Genomic DNA, 18,368 nt, shown 5'->3' with positions numbered 1-18,368 from the left:
AAGTGGCATTTCAGTTGCAATGCCAGTTTGTCTGCTCTGTATATTGTTAACTTTCTAAATTTTCTGTTTTGCAGAACTGTTAGAATAGTTCAGATTCCTGGTTTTTTAATTGTTCATATTTATTTGGAAGTAAAGTTGTGTGGCATTGTAAAGCTGAGATATCTAGGGATATTAGCAACAATGTTTTTGATGGTGAACATTCCTTACACACACACACACACACACACACAATAATTTAACATTTGAAGCATTGTCAAAGGAAAAGGATTGACTTGAACTAACAACACATTGCCACAAAGATCAGTTCTCTCAAGACCTCTTTCCTCCACAGAGTTTGCCAAGAGTCCTTCAATCATGACACCAGGCCAGTTCAAGAGTACATCTGCACAAATGTTTCACTGATTTGGAGGTCTAGATTACAATGCCACATGAAAGTCTAATTTGACCTCGCAAAATTGTGCTATAACAGAAATGACAGCATTTTCATGTATAGTAGAACTGCCCTTGAATTGTTAATTATAGGGTATGGCTTCTCCAAACAAGGAGAAGCCTTTACCTTCAGCAATCTAACTTCAGCAATATGTTCAATCATTAGCCTGATTAGAGGTTCTTTTATCTTAAAAGGCTTTTATTTTGTCAATAGTATAATTTGGCCTATTGAGCAATATAAAAGGAGGAGAATTTTTGAAGTGTTTACAATGCTGAACGGATCATAGAATTATAGAGTTGGAAGAGACCACATGGGCCATCTAGTCCAACCCCCTGCTATGCAAGAAAAACACAATCAGTTGGCCATCCAGACCCTATTTAAAAGCTTCCAAGAAAAGGAGCTTCCTCCACACTCCTAGGCAGAGAGTTCCGCTGTTGAACAGCTCTTACAGTCAGGAAGTTCTTTCTAATGTTCAAGTGGAATCTCCTTTCCTGCAATTTCAATCCATTGCTCCAAGTCCTAGGACTTAATCACATGAGATTGAATTTACGGGTGATAGCAGGGGGATTTCCCATGCATTATGGTTAATTCAGGGTGCCCCTGGTGGCACAGCAGGTTGAACCGCTGAGCTGCTGAACTTGCTGACCAAAAGGTCACCAGTTTGAATCCAGGGAGCAGGGTGAATTCCCACTGTTAGTCCCAACTTCTGCCAACCTAGCAGTTCAAAAACATGCAAATGTGAGATCAATAGGTACCGCTTCAACAGGAAGGTAATGATGCTCCATGCAGTCATGCTGACCGCATGACCTTGGAGGTGTCTACAGACATTGCTGGCTCTTCGGCTTAGAAATGGGGATGAGCACCATCTCCCAGAGTCGGACACAACAGGACTTAATGTCAGGAGAAACCTTTATCTTTACCTATGGCATATCCAGTGGGAGAACCCATCACCCCACGACTCGCATTGTCCTCATTGTCACTTACCCATCCCATGGGGGGAAGTGTCGCTGCCAACCTTCCCCCTCGCTAGCCCCATTTTCCCCTATGAGAACACTGGAAGCCTTCAGTTTTCTTTTCAGTGTCCTAGGACACTTGCAGCATGCTGAAAGGACACAGCCCCACCAGAAGTAGTTATGCGTTATCTGATGGTATCCAGGCAGGCTCTGTCCTCTCATTGTCCTCCAAGCATCCTAGGATGTTAAAAACTCATAATGTGATGTGCTTCCTTGTCACCAGGGCAACAGAAAACAAGCCTGCTCCCTCTTCCTTATGACATCCTTTCAAATACTTGTACATGACAATCATGTCTCCCCTCAACCTTCTCTTCTGCAGGCTAGACATCCTCAGCTCTTTAAGTCACACTCATAGCGCAAGATATAACATAATCATCTGGATTTCAAGGTATGAGGACTTTTGAAAGTCTTTCATTTTAATTTCATGGTCCTAATAGGACATAAAGCAAAATGAGAAATGTTTTCATAGACTGTCTATTTAACGATAATTTCTATTTTCTAAAGAAATCCACCCTATAAGAATTAAAAATGCAGGTGAAGATAGACCACACAGACAATTATTTTCATTACTGTTCAGCATCTTAAATGCTTCAAACCATTACAATTTGATGGTGGTTAAATAGAAAAGATTTTTTGTGTGTGATTAGAACTCCAAACATTAAGGGAAGGTTCAGCCTGCCATTATTTGCAGAGAAATGGTAGATTCATAGCTATAAAATGGGGTGTTAAATAATTTAAGCTATTATATTCCTTTAACAAATTAGTAGAGCATGTTTGAATAGATTTATGAGTATTCAGTGGAGTATTAGCCCAAGAAGGTCAAGTTATACAGAAAACTTTCTGTATGACAAGGTTATTCACATCGCATCTACACTGACATTTAATGGCTCTGATGTAATTGTTGAACATATTTGGGACTATACTTTCTTCTGTGGAACAAAAATGCCAATGATTTGGTTGCAGAAACCACTAAGCAGAAAAAAGCTGAAAATAGTGGTGATACAGTTGACCATTCTGTTGAGGACAGGCAATAGATTGTGTATTCTAGAATTAATACCAACAGTATATGTAGGTCAGATGTAATAAACTTAAAATATCAACTGTTCAAAAAGCTATTACAATATACAAAGGAAAAGTGGGGAATTGTTTATATGAAAGAGTCTGAAGGTTGGTTGCTGTTTGAATTTAAGGCATATTATTGAAGGAATTACATATTAATCTTTAAGATGGAAACTGTCAACATGTTACACTGCGGTGGATTTGAGTTACAATGACATGATAAAAGAGTGACTTTCAACTGCAACAAGAAGGGCAAAATAGAATGAATGAGCAGTTACAGACTTGCCAGGCTCCAATTTATTTGCAAGCACTTTTGTAGATGTCTGACTTTGGAAAACAGTCTTCTATGACCATAATGGGGGTGATGGACTTTATCTATGTCCTCCTGTAACATTTTTCTTCTGGTAGGGATCAAATGTTTTGGCTGTCCATGGGTATAGAAGTAGTTCCTTATGCTCTTGATCCCTCTGAAATAGAGGAGAAAGAAATGTAACCCTAGGTCCCTGTTATTGCAATCCTTATAGTCCCACTTTGTGACCCCTGCCTTTTCCCTGACAAAATAAACACACACATTTATAAAATCATGAATTATAAAATTCAAAAAAAGATAGATTAAATTATCCATAGAAATTAAAGCCTATCAAACAAATATACATATATATTGAAGGTATGAATGCATGAATGAAATTGTATGAATGAACATAAGACAGTAGGAGAGAAAGCAGTAAGAGGTGATGCTTGGTGAGATCACTCAAGTGGCTTTTTGGCTATCTCTGCACTCTTTTCTTACCATTCTAGCAACATCCATTGGACTGGAAAAAAAACCCAGCAAAACAGAATTTCTTGGCAAAGAGTCCATGCCACAAACAGTTTAATTCTGTTTGAGCCCAGTATGGTGTCAGAGTCTTTTAAGCTTTAATGTTTAGCATCCTCTGCTGTTGTGAAATGAAGTACTTATTTTGCCTCCAGACAGAATGCAGAAGGTTCTTTATGTTATCTGAGTTCAGCTCCACAGAACCAGCACCTGGCCCCGGCCCAACTATAGCTCTCAAGTGATTCAAAGATATAGTTGCTCTTTAGCTTCCACTGCTCCCTTGCCCAAGGCATGCAATTTCTTATGCTATTGAAAGAGGCAGGAACCCTGATGCTTTGAAAAGCAAGGGATTGCTATTTAAATTCAGCAATGAAGAAATCATTTGAAGAGAGTTTCTTTTGAACAGGGGAACTTGGAAATTTTGAGCACCCCTCTCAAATTACTGGAGCGACCCCAATTCAGTGTGAGATTGCACCTTCTCTATTCAACTTGGGGCTGCATTTACAGCTGGAAATGAAGATGTGGGGGGTCTGCATGTGACAGACCTCTACTAATGAAATCTTCCTTTATGATCTTCTTTCTGTATCCTTCCAGCATGTCTTTCTTATATTAGGTATCTTAAAGATGATATGCTCCATACTAGTCAGCTTTACTCTACAGTAAATCCACAGTTAATTATGTGCAGTGATCTGAATGTTGGACTATGACTCTGGTGAGCAGGTTTCAAATCTCCACTTAGCAATGTAAAACTCACTGAAGAAGGAAAATTCAAACATCTTTTTGAAAATAAATTGTGCTGGGGTTGCCTTAGGATTGTTAGAAATGACTTGAAGGTACACAAATCGCAACCACTATTTTCTGTTCTGAATCTTCCACCTACATTCTCCATGTATGGTTTTATCATGTCTCCCCTTAGAGATCGGTCTTTTCTAAATTAAATCCTCCCATTCTGAATGAAAACTGTTAGCCATGGTTCACAGATTTCCCTCAGACATGAAAGTATCTTCCAAATCTCTAAATCAGCTTCCCATGTCCAATGTCAAAGATTGGCATCTTTTGGCATTTTTAATGGGTGAAATGCCACTGAGAAGCACAAACTGTCCTATCAGAAAATGGGGCCAACAAGGACTAAAATCCCCACTCCCCTTACAATACAACCCCTAGAGAATATATTCTAAGGAGCTTAACATAAAGGCTGTGCATGGGCTCCTGGCGAGGGGGGCATGGAGAAGCCACTGCTCCATGCCCTGCATTGCCTGCCTTGCCTTCCCCCTCATCCCATGGGGGGTAACATGGCTGCCCGGCTTCCCCCCATTGAAGGGAAGATAACATGGGAAGACACTCATGTTGTGGTGGCAGATGCTGCCTCACCTCCCTTGTCAGCAGGGAGCCCGAACGGAAGTCCCTTTACAGTGGTCCATGCCATAAAGGAAGGTGAAGCAGCATAAAACAGGCAAATCAGCCCATCTTATGAAGTTGTAGATACCTTCTCTGTTGATACATGAAACTGTAAACCCTATACTGTAATTATAATTGGGTCAGAAGAATATTATAGAATAGCACTGGAGGACCTAGGGAAGCTCATAAACACTTTTCTGGGGATATTTTTTGGAACATGGGTAAGCAAAACCATGCATATATAGTCTGTGAATAGGTGGTGGGCATACTATGCTTTGTTGAAGTAGGCAGCAAAAAAAACTCATACTAGTGTGCACTGGCTCTTTATATTTTAAGTAAACACAATACTAAAGGGTTTCTTTTAGAGTGTTGTTGAGAAAAACTGCTGCACAACTAGCAGCAGTTCTTACTGAGAAGTTTAATTTTTGTACTTCTGATGGTAACTAAAAGGAGATGGATAGATATGCTGCTAGTTTTACTATCATGACCAGGATGGATTCAATAGAAAAGTTGAGTAGCTCCACTACTCCTTTTGCTGCCTGAGGGATATTTTGCCATTTTGTTGTCTGGAAGGAACTTCTAATACCACAGAGGTTCTTCAGTGGTACTGGGGGATCCACCATGACAGGTTGCTATGAACTCTTCCTCTGCTCCCCATACTTTTTATTAGAATAGTGTGTGTGTGTGTGTGTGTGTGTGTGTGTGTATAAATTCTCAACAATACAGAACTAACCAGGTTACTACCCAAATATATCTCTCTACCATCTACATGCATGGGCACTGGCTGTGGTGGGTCATAATGATAGGGAATGTGGTACAACACATGTCAAGGTTGCTTCGTTGTATAATGTTGCTCTAAATTGATTGAAAATCAGAATGCAGAATTGTTGCCAAGCCAAGGAATTAATATAGTTCTTCTGTTTGTCTGCTCCTCCTAAATTGTACCCAGATAGTCCTGCCTTCTAAATCCACCATTCAAAGAATAGTTTGTCTATTCTGCTGTTGCTTTAATGAGCCAGTTCAACTTACAAAGGCTCAAAATGTTATAAAAAGAAGTTAAATTACAGGAGCCCAAGAAAATCAAGTTGAAGTAGTATTTTATGTGAGTGCTGAAATAGGAACTTCACTGTTTGGTGTAAACTACATAGAAAATTTATATTTATATACAACTTTGAGATCTCTATACTGCACCTCTACAGTGCTGAAGATGATAACTGTTAGTGAACCATTATTAACCTTCTTGTTAGCCTGCCATCAATATGGATCCCCTATCAAAAAAAATAAAACAGTTCAAATGTTAAGTGCCTAGACTACAGTTTGTAACCATATTTTAAATAAGTAATTAAAATTTTAATTCATGAAATAACTTTATCAGTTACCTATAGTACTATAATATTCCAATATAACAAAGTAGAAAAATGAAAATTGTAGAAGAGAAAAACAACCATGTTAATAAGTTTCTATAAAAGCTAACCAAATGTAGGTATGAATTCTATCCATTATTAATAGAAAGGGAGAAAGTTTACCTTTCAGTATCCAATTATTAATATTTTAAAAATCAAAAGGATGTGAAAAATCTACTTCTGATGCCCTTCGTTCGTTTCTAAGACAAAGGTCTGTAATTCAACAGATCATGCACATATTAGAGAGATTTCCAGTACCAAGTGTATCCATCTAATTACTTCTAGCCAAAATGAGGCAACTAAAGATCAGCTCCAAAACATATGAGGCATTAATGGTATTTCATCTCCAGAAATTTGCCAATTTAAATAATCCTTTCGATGAAAGACCTATTTATCTGACCCATCTATCCAAAACAGCTCCTTCTGCTGTAGAAGATATAATCAAAAATCTACACCCATATTTATTTTAGATGTGAAGACAGTTAACCATTGATTAGTCAGAACTGGACTTTCCAGTTCCCTATTATATTGCTGTTGTAAACCTTGCATGCCATTTATACTGATAGATAACAAAACTTTATATACATCTTGATTAAAATATTTTGCCAGCCTCAATTAAGGTTTCTAATATTAAAGGAACACCAGAAGCAGTTATTTCAATTCTAGCAAATGCTTCAATTGTAAATATTACCATTGCATCAATAACTATACAGGTAAGTGGGAGGAGGAGAAAGGAGGAAAGGAGAAGAGTGGCAAATAAGCTTCTGTGGTCTCCAAGACAAGAAATTGCTGTTGACTCAGGGAGAAATTAAGATGTCTTATTTCAATATAATATCTCAGTATGTTGATGATGATAATTAAAAAAAAAACCCCTTATTTTACCTGGGGGTTTAGTGTAGATTTTCCAAAGGTCAAGATGCATCAGTGGTTGCTAAGCAGCTGTGAAACTTTTTCTTCCATCTTTTATGAAATAACATTAATTTTCTTTCTGGTGCTTTTTTCCCTGAAAGTTCTGAAGGAAAGGTTCTCTGTACAATATCCCACAAGGGTTTCATAGAGTCACTGCTTTATGTTGGGTCATTTCAAAACCTTTGATTTTCCAGTCTCATTCACTCAATTTCCCCGAGGCTTAAGAAAGTATGTAGTAATTCTTTCTATAGTGCATATATTGCCACTTGAGAAAAGAAATAGCATACTCTACTATAGAGTTAGGGAACATGTGGCCCTTTAGATGTTGAACTGAGACTCCCATCAGCCCCAGCCAGCACAATCAATCTGAGGGATAAAGGAGGGTATAGTTAAACAGCATTTTGAGGGCCACAAAATCGCCATTCCTGTGTTACTACAACAAGCAGTAGTAGATATAATTGAAGGATCTGACTTATTCATATTTTCATTCTTTCATTCATTCAATTCAGTTTCTATTCCACATTTTAACTAAAGTATAACGTAAGGTTGGCTGATAGGGAGAGACTGGATAAAAATCATTAACAGTTAGTTTTCCCATCTGTTCAATCCATCTCTCTGCCAGGGATCCTCATAAAGTGACACTGCCTTCAGGTGACAGCTAAACAGTAAGTGATCAATGAGCCAATTCAAAGTCCAGTGTCTTCTCACACTATATATGTAATAGGACTGTGATTCCACTTTAACTGTAATGACCAAAGGTCAGAATGGAGTGTTGGGTGTCCATGCCAAGGGCTCTTTCATAGTGCATAATGATAGCACTATGATGCCATTTGAACTGCCATGGCTGCATCCAATGGAAACCTTGCGCCTGTGGTTTGTAAGGCACCAGAGCTTTCTTGCTGAAAATTCTTAATTTTCATTCTTAAACTGCATATCTCAGGTTTCCATAGATGTTGCTGTGACAGTTAAAATGAAAATATAACATTTTAATTATGTATTGTAAAACAGTCACCAGTCTCTGAAGTTCTACTTATCTCCAGAAAACAATAACAATGTGGAAGCAATACAGTATTCATATTCTTAATAACTGTTACCTTGCATAGATAAAGTCACATTACTATTTTCATATTGTGTTACTATGGCCAGAATCTTGTTGGTGTCACACACACACACACACACACAAGTTCCCTGTCACATAGTTGTATTTTTTGGGCATTGCTCAATGAATGTATTGCGTTCATGATAGAATAAACAGAGATCTGCAAATGGAACTGCTTTACATGAGTTGTGCATTCTTGGATGACGTACTGTTTGAGCCACTGGTGTTGTGGGAACATCCATGATGGATTCCTGATTGTTTAATGGGAAAATAAGTAAGCAAATTGATAGGTATAGAATCAATTGCACAACACTGACTTTCAGCTGAAGAATAAGGCTGATATTCAAGGCAAATTCCAAAAATAAAAAATTATATTACAATAGAATTTAAAAACAATTAAAGTCACCCAAACATTCTGCATACATGGGACTTTTATTTATTTTGTTGTACTACCTTTCCTTTCCATTTTCTAGGTCATACAAAAGTTTCAGTAGGGAGCTGTTAAATTATAAACACAATGAAATGTTTGACAACTCTGTTATGTTATGTTGACCAACATATCACTGGCCCACTTTTCTCAGCCAACATTCATATGCCTCATGCCAGTATCAGAAAACAGGCCACCATTGTTCTTCCACATCCAATATGTGGTGATATCTTAAGATCTACTTTATTCTTGGGAATGATGTATATTAAAATTCATCTCAAAGGATGAAATATGTGGTGGAAAAATAGTGTTGCATCCTGAGATGTGAGAATTACTCAGAGGGACTCTACTTAAATAGCAAATGTCAGACTTAAATGGCAAATGTTAGATTGTTCCTTTACCATCTGTGTCACCATCACTTCCCCCAGCCAGTAACTCACATAGAGGTTTTTAATTTTTTAATTTTTATAATTATGATTATGATTATTATGATTATTATTAGAAATAGACAAAATAATGGAAATAGGTATGGGAAAGAAAAAAATAAAATATTTGGGAGTGACAATAAAAAACAGAAAAGATGATGGAGAATAACTATAAAGAGGCATGGAAAAAAGTTCTTAAGATCATGAAAGGATGGCGGGGGGGGGGGAGAGAACTTAAGTATCCTTAGTAAAATAAAAGCTGTTAAAATATTTTTAATTTCAAAAATAATGTACCTATTTCAGGTCCTCCAAATAGAAATTAATCAAAGACAATTTAACACTTGGAACAAGACCATTAGAGATTGCATTTTAGGAGAAAGGAAATCTACTATTTTTAAAAAAAAGTATTATACACACCAGGGAGAATTAGAGTGGGGATTCCAAATCTGGAACTATACTAGGAAGCATTTCAATAAAACCGCTACTAGGAAGCAGGATAGAGAAAAGAGAAGAATGGTCTAGAATAGAGGATAAAGTAAATAATGGAAAGGGAAATTTTGGTGTATTCGCAAGCATTAAAAAACCAGAGGCCCCAGAAAATTAGCACGAAAATATGGAAAATAATGACATCCAATATAGATGCCTGAAATATTGAAGTGGACACCCTTAGAATGCTTGTATGAGAAGGAGTTTGACCGCAGTTGATTGAAAGACATGAAGGACAAAGGCTATTATTATATTGAAGATCTGTATGATATTAAATAATCAACTAATCCCCATAAGTAAGTCATGCTCCCCCTCTATTCTGCCTTGGTCAGACCACACCTGGAATACTGTGTCCAATTCTGGGCACCGCAATTGAAGGGAGATGTTGACAAGCTGGAAAACGTCCAGAGGAGGGCAACTAAAATAATCAAGGGTCTGGAGAACAAGCCCTATGAGGAGCAGCTTAAAGAGCTGGGCATGTTTAGCCTGCAGAAGAGAAGGCTGAGAGGAGACATGATAGCCATGTACAAATATGTGGGGGGAAGTCATAGGGAGGAGGGAGCAAGCTTGTTTTCTGCTGCCCTGGAGACTAGGATGCGGAACAATGGCTTTAAACTACAGGAAAGGAGATTCCACCTGAACATCAGAAAGAACTTCCTCACAGTGAGGGCTGTTCGGCAGTGGAACTCTCTCCCCCGGGCCGTGGTGGAGGCTCCTTCTTTGGAGGCTTTTAAGCAGAGGCTAGATGGCCATCTGTCAGGGGTGCTTTGAATGCGATTTCCTGCTTCTTGGCAAGAGGTTGGACTGGATGGCCCATGAGGTCTCTTCCAACTCTACTATTCTATGATTCTATGATAATAGAAAAAGTGGGAAATAAAACTGCATAAAAGTATTAGGCCTATATAATAAACTTAAATAGGGGGAATTTTGGGAATGTATAGGAAAAGAAAGTAAGCTGGGGAGTATACTCATAAAAAGACAGAAATCAGAGAAAGGATTAGCAGGAGCAATATATACAGTGATGATAAAAGATGATAAATATATAGTAAGAACACTACAAAATAAATGGCAGAAGTAAGACCCCCTCAAAAAAACAAACAATAGAGGAAATAAGGAAGAGAGTTTAGAAAATTAAAATGGAGAAGTATAAAGAGTTAGAAAGAAAAATTATTTGGAAATGGTACAGGACACCAGCCCAACTATCAAATATGGAATGGGAATAAGCTCAACATGTTGGCATTGTAGAGCAAATAAAGGTTGGTACATCCACATGTAGTGGGAATGCTCAAAGACAATACGTTTCTGGAAAAAGATAGTAAAGAAAGTGGAGAAACTATATAAAATATCAATGCAGGTAACTATAGACTTATGTTAATAGGAATACTAGGAAATATTAAGATTAATGTAAAAAACAAGATTTATTCAGAGCAATGATTCTAGCAGGAAAGGTGGTAATAGTTTGGGGGTGGAGAGATGAAAAAATGGAATTTGGAATATTGGAACAATTATCCTATTTAATCAAGTCCAATCTAACATTATGGCATGTATAGTTTGAGAGGGTACACAAGAGGATAAAACAGAAGAAATTAAAGAGAAATAAGTGACTTTTATTGAATGGATAGAAAATGGTGAAGCCAATATAGATATTGTACAAAGATTAAGAAAATTGTGTTCATGATTAAAGCACAAAGTAATTCTCACAAGGAATGAATGAGAGTGTTTGAGACTACAGCCACCACAGGGCTGGGAATGCCAGCAGGGAGAGGAACTTATAACAAGTCACCTTGTACTAAAATAATAGTAGTAGAATAGTATTTTGCTGAATCCACAACAACGATTTTAGGAGAAATGTTGTTTCAGCTTCCAGAATCCTTAGAATGCTGAAACAGGTTAGCTTGTTTTTCTCACCCCTCTTTCTTTCTCCTTTCTTCAGTGTTGATGAACGGGTTAATAGAATGTTGTTGCTGGTTAAGTTCAAAATCCCCCCTGAGATAAGAGTGACTTATCAGTTACTTATCCGTCTGTTGTCAGTATTCCTCTCTAATTGTGCTGCTGAGCAGATTAAGAAGAGAAGAAACAATGAGGGACTGAAAGAGACATAGCTCCAGCTATAACACCATCTTCCCAGTTTGTTTCCTCTTTATAAGATCTGCTGGCCAAAGAAATCCAAATAAAAACACTTGTGTTTGCTATAAGTCACAGGTAGGAGGAAACGGGAACCCTCCTATTTCACATTTGGAATAGCCAGGATCCAACACACAGTGTGTATAGGTTATTCATCACACAAACATAATTGAAGCAACTTAGTCTATTTTCATCTGTTCTCCAAACTGCAAATCAGATTTTCAACTGCCTCCAGCAACACATGCTCGCATCTGAAGAAATGAATTTGGTTAATGATAAATATAACTAAACACCTTGAAACTATTCAACAAGTAAGAATAATAATTCTTTTGGTAATGCTGCACTATCCCATTTTGTACTGTTAACATGTTTTTTTATTGTATTTACAAGCTTAATTAAAAGCAAGTTGTTGTTTTTAAAATGTCAGCCACGTAGAAATACAGAAAGCTATTTTATATCAAGTGAGACCCTAGGTTTATTTAAGTCAATATCGTATACATCAGGTGATAGCAGCTCTCCAGAGTCTTAGATATTATTCTTTCTCACCCCTCCATGGAAGTTGATGATACATATTGAAGCCTGGACTTAAAATCCTCTATAATTAATCCCAGTACAGGTCTGCAGTACACCTGGTAGAAAGTATAGACTTTTCAATTGTGAGCAAACAGATGATTATTCAGGGAAGAACGCAATTTTCAAAACAAAACAAACACAGATTTATCCTTTCTGCCCAGAAGACCATCTCCTTGAAATGTAATCAGTATTGAAGCATGAGTTAAAACTGTTTCACTAGAACATAACAAATCTCTAAAACTCCCTGACAATATTTGTGGTTTTAAAATCTCATTTACTTTTCAAGTTTGTATTATTTTTAAATTAATCTTCCCAGCTTTGTGGAAAACCTATGCAAACATCAAACAAAACTGACTATATAAAGAAGAAGATTAAAGGGTTCACTCACAGAGCGCTATCAAATGTGTGAAGAAAATTCATTTTCTCCTTCTCCTTCTTGGTGTTACTTGCCACAAGAGTAAGGAAATAAAATACAACCCATGGATTGGATGATTTTTAACTGATGGTTTCCCTTTATTCATTTCTTTTTTGTTTTAGAGCAACAGAGTCAGCCAACAGTGTGACTGATCTTATTGTTAAAGTATTAAAATATCTACCACTGCTGAGGACTTGTCCATCATTTTCAGATTTCCTCAAGGCTGTTTTAAACATTCTGACAGAGGACTCTATACAAAAAACCTTCATGACATTTTGTGGAATAATGTGAATCCAAATGGTTTAGTTCCATGGTGTTCTTCTCTATTATCAACCATATTAAAACAAAAGGTGAATAATTCAGGAGTAGAATTCAGTAGATTGGGTTGGATCCAGGTTTAGTCATGCTTAGAGTGATCTTCAAAATTCAAAGGTACTGAATTCATTCAAAACTACCTTAAGCCCTGTGGATTTAAGGTGATATACTCTAAGGATCTAAATCAGAGATGGAAATTTTGCAGCCTACCAGATTTTCTATGCTGACCAGACCTGCAATTTAGTAACAACTGGAAGTCCACACATTTTCCAGTCTTGACCTAAATCCAACATTATGCTACATGGAGAGACTTTCAAAAGTCCCATGCTGCCCAAGGCCTTCTGTTGTCACCTGAAATCTGGTTCCAGGACAGTTAAATATTCTTGATCATTCTGCCATACTGGATTGGATCAGGTGATGCCTCTATTTTTTACCCAACACAGCAATTTCACCTTTGCCATCCTTGTCTTCTACTGAAGACACATCAGGTGTCATAGGTGTTGAGGAGGAGGAAAAAGAGACAGTAAGGTGTTATTATAGTTCTGTCCCTTCAAGCTGATTCTTTTTCCTCCTGTTCTGCAACACCTATGATAGCTGATTTTTCTACTGCTTGTGGATAAAATGCCTAAACAGACAAGTTGGGATGAACCATGTTTGAAGGAGACTGAAGCCAAAACAATCGGGATGTGGTAGCCATACTTGAGAATAGTATTTTTGAATGGAAACATTTCAAATACTGTGTCTTTGTCTTAAAAATCCCAACCAGAATGAAATTACCCAGAATGCCAATTCCTGAGTATACCATGCCCACCAAATTCACCATACATGCAGGACCAAGTGATGCATTAAGTCATAAAAAACCTATACAAACTATGTTTTGATACCATTCTGGCCAAAACATCTGCATCACAAATAGCTAGGAAAGCCACCTTTTCAGACAATCATATCATCAAATTCTCCAGTTGCATATTTGATATGAATGAATACTACAAGAAGCCACCCCCTCCCCCACCCAAAAAGAAAAAAGAAAAACCACACCTTCTTGTACCTAGTCCAGGTAACAATGTTAGACTTTCCAGGGAGCCATGGTCCAGAACAATCCCCATTATTGCTATGTTCCCTCCACTTCACCTTGCTTACACCCTCACCTCTGCATCTGCTTGAAACAGCAATAGCACAATTGCCTTCCCTTGCCTGGTTTTCTGTACTCTTTAAAGCAGTGCTGAAACTAAGTGCAGAGAAGCTTCTGAGAAGTCTAGGCAGGTAGCAGCATCAATCTAAAGTGAAACAGGGGAATAACTGAGGTTGGTGGTGCAGTTGCAGCTATAAGAGGGAAAAGCATGATAGAGCTAGAGGAAGCAAAGAAGGGTAGAAGATGCTGCTAGTTGTGTCGTTGAACACAAAGCAGGTATGGCAGCATGAGCAGGGCAGAAGATGATGGAAGGGAAAGTTAAAAAAATGCTAGTGATGGAATGCAGAAAGGAAAAGAGTGAGACATGGCAAAGGAGTAAGGTGTAGCAAGGGAGATGAAAGGGGGAAAGAAAGAGTGAGATGTGCAGATAAAGAAGCAAGAGGGAGAGGCATAAGATGATGCAAGAAAAGGAGAAGTGATGACCCAGGGTAAGGCAAGGAATGGGAAAGGGTTGGAGATAGAAATAGTGCACACTGAAATAGTACAGTCGACAAAGCAAAGGTAGGACCATTTAAAGGTGCAAAGGAATTCCATTGTTAGGCTTCATTGTTCCTATCTCTCACCCTAGAGCTAGTGGAATTGTGGCTACACATTAAATATGCCATAAAGACATCTGTCCTTCACCTCTCTTCTTTTGCCTACTTTATGTGATCTGTACAATAGGCCCATCTCCCTTTCCTTCTTTTGAGAACTGTTAGAGAAGTTAACAATGAATTCTTACTTAAATTGGAAAGAGCTGACATCAAGGGCAAATGATGGCATATCTACCATACAATTTGTGCCCCAAAATTAAACTACGGCTGTTCAAGCAGCACTTTTTAAAAGGCTAGGCGGAGAAAAATTCTTGCATATTTCCATGTTTAATCCATTATTACAACCTTGCTCTTTGACCCTTTGAACAAAAGAGCTCATCAGACAATAATTGTCATAAATTAAAGCAAGTAACATTACATGTTTTATGAAACATTGCAATAACATTACTATAGATGGTGAATACATATCAATGTAATAATAACATTGGCTCTGCTATTGTAGCAGAAATGATTGCTCAATCACTAAATCAATCAAATACGATGAATGGTGTTTTATGCTTTCATATTACTCTGTTCTTTGCTTTGCTAGATTAGGTTAGACAAATATGTCCTGACCATTACTGCATCTCAAAGGTTTTTGAATACATTTGTGAGATTGCTTTGTGGTGTTTTTTAATCAAATGTATTGAAATTGTTTCCTGTTTAATGCATCATCATCATCATCATTTTCAGCATCATCAAAATCCTTGTTATTATGAAGGATATTGTCATAAATATTCATTCCACTGCAAACCTTAGGCATTAATTGCCCTACGTTTTTTGAAAATAAATAAATAAATAAATGAGAACAAGTTTTAGACCACCTTGCATACTCGTAAATTGTAATCTGGATTGGATTTTGGATACAAGGGTGCAGTTCTATGAAAATGGGGAGCACCTGTTTGACTGTTTTCTGTTGTAACACTATGATTTAAGCATGTGATTAAATATGCCTCAGTTGCAATAGGCATGTTTAAACCTAGAACCTCTGAAGTGTAATACAACAAGACATAGTGTTTCAAACATGTCTTCTAAACCAACTCTATCTGAATGGATTTCACAGAATTATCCCCCAAGGAAAGAGAGGGCCATAGGAAATGAATTCAGCTCTCAGATATCACTGCTATCATAAACAGGAGTTCCTATGCACCACACCACCACAATATCCACCACATCTGACCACAATCGATCAGTTAGCCACTTGGTTCTCCCTCCAGCAAGATACTTTGGTGTCTGAGAAGGACAAAAAAGCACATCTTCCTCCATTCCACATACAAATGATCAGATTCCCAGTTGAATCTTATTCCAGAACTAGAGATAGGATAGTATCGTCCACAACACTTGAGAACAGCAGGCTAGTTTAAAGAGCAAAAGACAAAACATGTCCTGTGCTCACTTCTGTTCTCCAAGAGGATGGGTGGCAGGTTCCAGAGCAGTAGCTAGGCAATTGCCACTGCTGTCCCCTGGCATTTACCCACTCAGGCAAATTGTCTCACTGTCTAAAAGAAAGGTAAATCCAATTTCTTAATTACTAGCTGCTACAAATATTCTCATTCCTCGAATGGATGGAGGGATTATCAGTAACATGAACAGCTAGTCTCTATCTTCAGTGGCAGCTGGTGACTTGTCAGTAAGGTGATGCTTCAGTTCTGTTGAATATCTAGGTTCTAAGCTATTTAAGGCTTTGAAACTAGTCATCAACATCTTGAAATGTATTGTCAGCCAGTGTCAGTTTTGATATGGTTTGATATATTTTATTCCTGTCAGAAATCCAGTGGCCACAATTTAGACTCAAGTTTTCTGGAAAGTTTAGCAATAAATGTAATTTTCAAAACACACAGAGAATCTCAGCATGTGCTTTATGCAGAAACATAGAATACTAATACACTGCAAAATGTGAGGGGGGGGGGGTGAAATATTAATTAAATATCCTGGATTTCTGAGGACAAAATGTAGCATCGAGGCAGCCATGCACTAAATCAGTAGATAAACTTGGCATCTCTGTTGTTGTTGTTACAAAATGATTAGGGAGTACAACATTTGATACATTTCAGTGAATCATCCAATGCTATGGAAAGTACTGCTAAAGTGAAATAAATACTAGTGGATGGTTTGTGGGGTTGGAGACGTTTCAGATAAGAAAGTGATAAAGAAAAGACAAAACGGCCAAAGAAAATAAGAAAAAAATGCCTTCAGTTCAGTGTGAACAGAAGATTATGAAAATTTGTGGCCTCACAATACCAATGGCTATTAATGGCATAATACAATTGAAATGCTACACATTCCTGGCAGCAAAGCAAAAAAAGCAGAAAAAAGAAGCAACTTAGTAGTACCCATAGTGTTTTTATATTCTATTACATAACCATTTCAGTGTACACACCTTAGAGTTTGTTTTTAGTTGCAATGTATATGTACCTCAAAAAATGGACACATCCCTACAATCTAATGAAATCTCAAAAAAACTGGTGGCAGTAATGTCATTGGAGGAAAGACTCGTCTGTTGGCTTTAACTTGAATTTCAAAAGAACTACTCAAATAGCTCAACCAAATACTCCCCAAATATGTTCAGGACCTTGGACAGCTTGTTTTTAACTACTAAAACTCAGAGTAGATTCTAGATTGTATGAAATTGCTCTTTGTTTTGCTGAGTTTCATTTTTTTTGGCTCATTTTTGTTTTTGTCTCCGCTTCTGAAAATGGGGCGCCTATCTGAATGGGATTTTCATCAAGTGTCTGAAAAAAACAAAAAAAATTAGACCATTGGGAGAAAATAATTATAGTTCTCCTAAGGGCCAGTTTTAGAGAGAGACTGAAGGTTTGAATAGAAACAGGAGCCCAAAAATGTCTTTGCTTTCAAAAACATATGTGATTTATAACAAATAATAAGACTATCCTATTGTATTTGTTCTCTATACAGCCCAAAGGAGAGAGAGGACCAAGCCACAGGCAATACAGAGAGATAGGGAGAAATAAAAGTAATTTTTCCAAGGGCCAGTTATAGAGACAGAGGCAGGTTTGATTTCTAAGGGAAGCCCAAAAATTTATTTCCTTTGAAAAATATTTGTTTTAAAAAGGCACAGAGAGCAAAACAAACCCCACGGGGTATTAACCCTTCCCTATGCTAGCCAAAGTATATGTGTGTGTGTGTGTATACACACAAACACACACACACACACACACACACACACACACACACACACACATATATATATATATATGGTAAAGGTTTTCCCCTGATATTAAGTCCAGTCATGACCGACTCTGGGGGTTGGTGCTCATCTCCATTTCTAAACCGAAGAGCCGGCGTTGTCCATAGGCATCTCCAAGGTCATGTGGCCAGCATGACTGCATGGAGTGCAGTTACCTTCCTGCCAGAGGGGTACCTATTGATCTACTCACATTTGCATGTTTTTGAACTGCTAGGTTGGCAGGAGCTGGGGCTAACAGCGGGCGCTCATTCCGCTCCCGGGATTTGAACCTGGCACCTTTTGGTCCGCAAGTTCAGCAACTCAGCGCTTTAACGCACTGTGCCACCAGGGGTCTCCATATATATATATATATATATATATATATATATATATATATTATTTATTTATTTATTTACTGCATTTATATACCGCTTTTCTCACCCCTGGGGGAACTCAAAGCAGTTTACAACATAATGGCAAAATGCCAACCATACATTAGAAAACATAACAGACTGATCACAGCATAA

General features: G+C 37.7%; 2 long non-coding RNA genes across 2 annotated transcripts in view; one reads left to right on the top strand and one right to left on the bottom strand.

The window, feature by feature from the left end:
* Positions 1-1,554, bottom strand: part of LOC134297387 (uncharacterized) — a 44,974-nt gene extending 43,420 nt beyond the window's left edge. Inside the window, exon 1 of the long non-coding RNA XR_010004112.1 lies at positions 1,415-1,554. This is a non-coding gene — a long non-coding RNA (uncharacterized LOC134297387). The remainder of the gene's footprint in view (positions 1-1,414) is intronic.
* A 186-nt stretch (positions 1,555-1,740) lies between these two features.
* LOC134297388 (uncharacterized) overlaps positions 1,741-18,368 on the top strand; it is a 37,313-nt gene continuing 20,685 nt past the window's right edge. Inside the window, exons 1-2 of the long non-coding RNA XR_010004113.1 lie at positions 1,741-1,831; positions 7,649-7,691. This is a non-coding gene — a long non-coding RNA (uncharacterized LOC134297388). The remainder of the gene's footprint in view (positions 1,832-7,648; positions 7,692-18,368) is intronic.

Source organism: Anolis carolinensis, chromosome 3, assembly GCF_035594765.1.
Source record: "Anolis carolinensis isolate JA03-04 chromosome 3, rAnoCar3.1.pri, whole genome shotgun sequence".
In the NCBI taxonomy this organism is placed as follows: Eukaryota; Metazoa; Chordata; class Lepidosauria; order Squamata; family Dactyloidae; genus Anolis; species Anolis carolinensis.
This window is presented reverse-complemented; position numbering and strand designations above follow the sequence as displayed.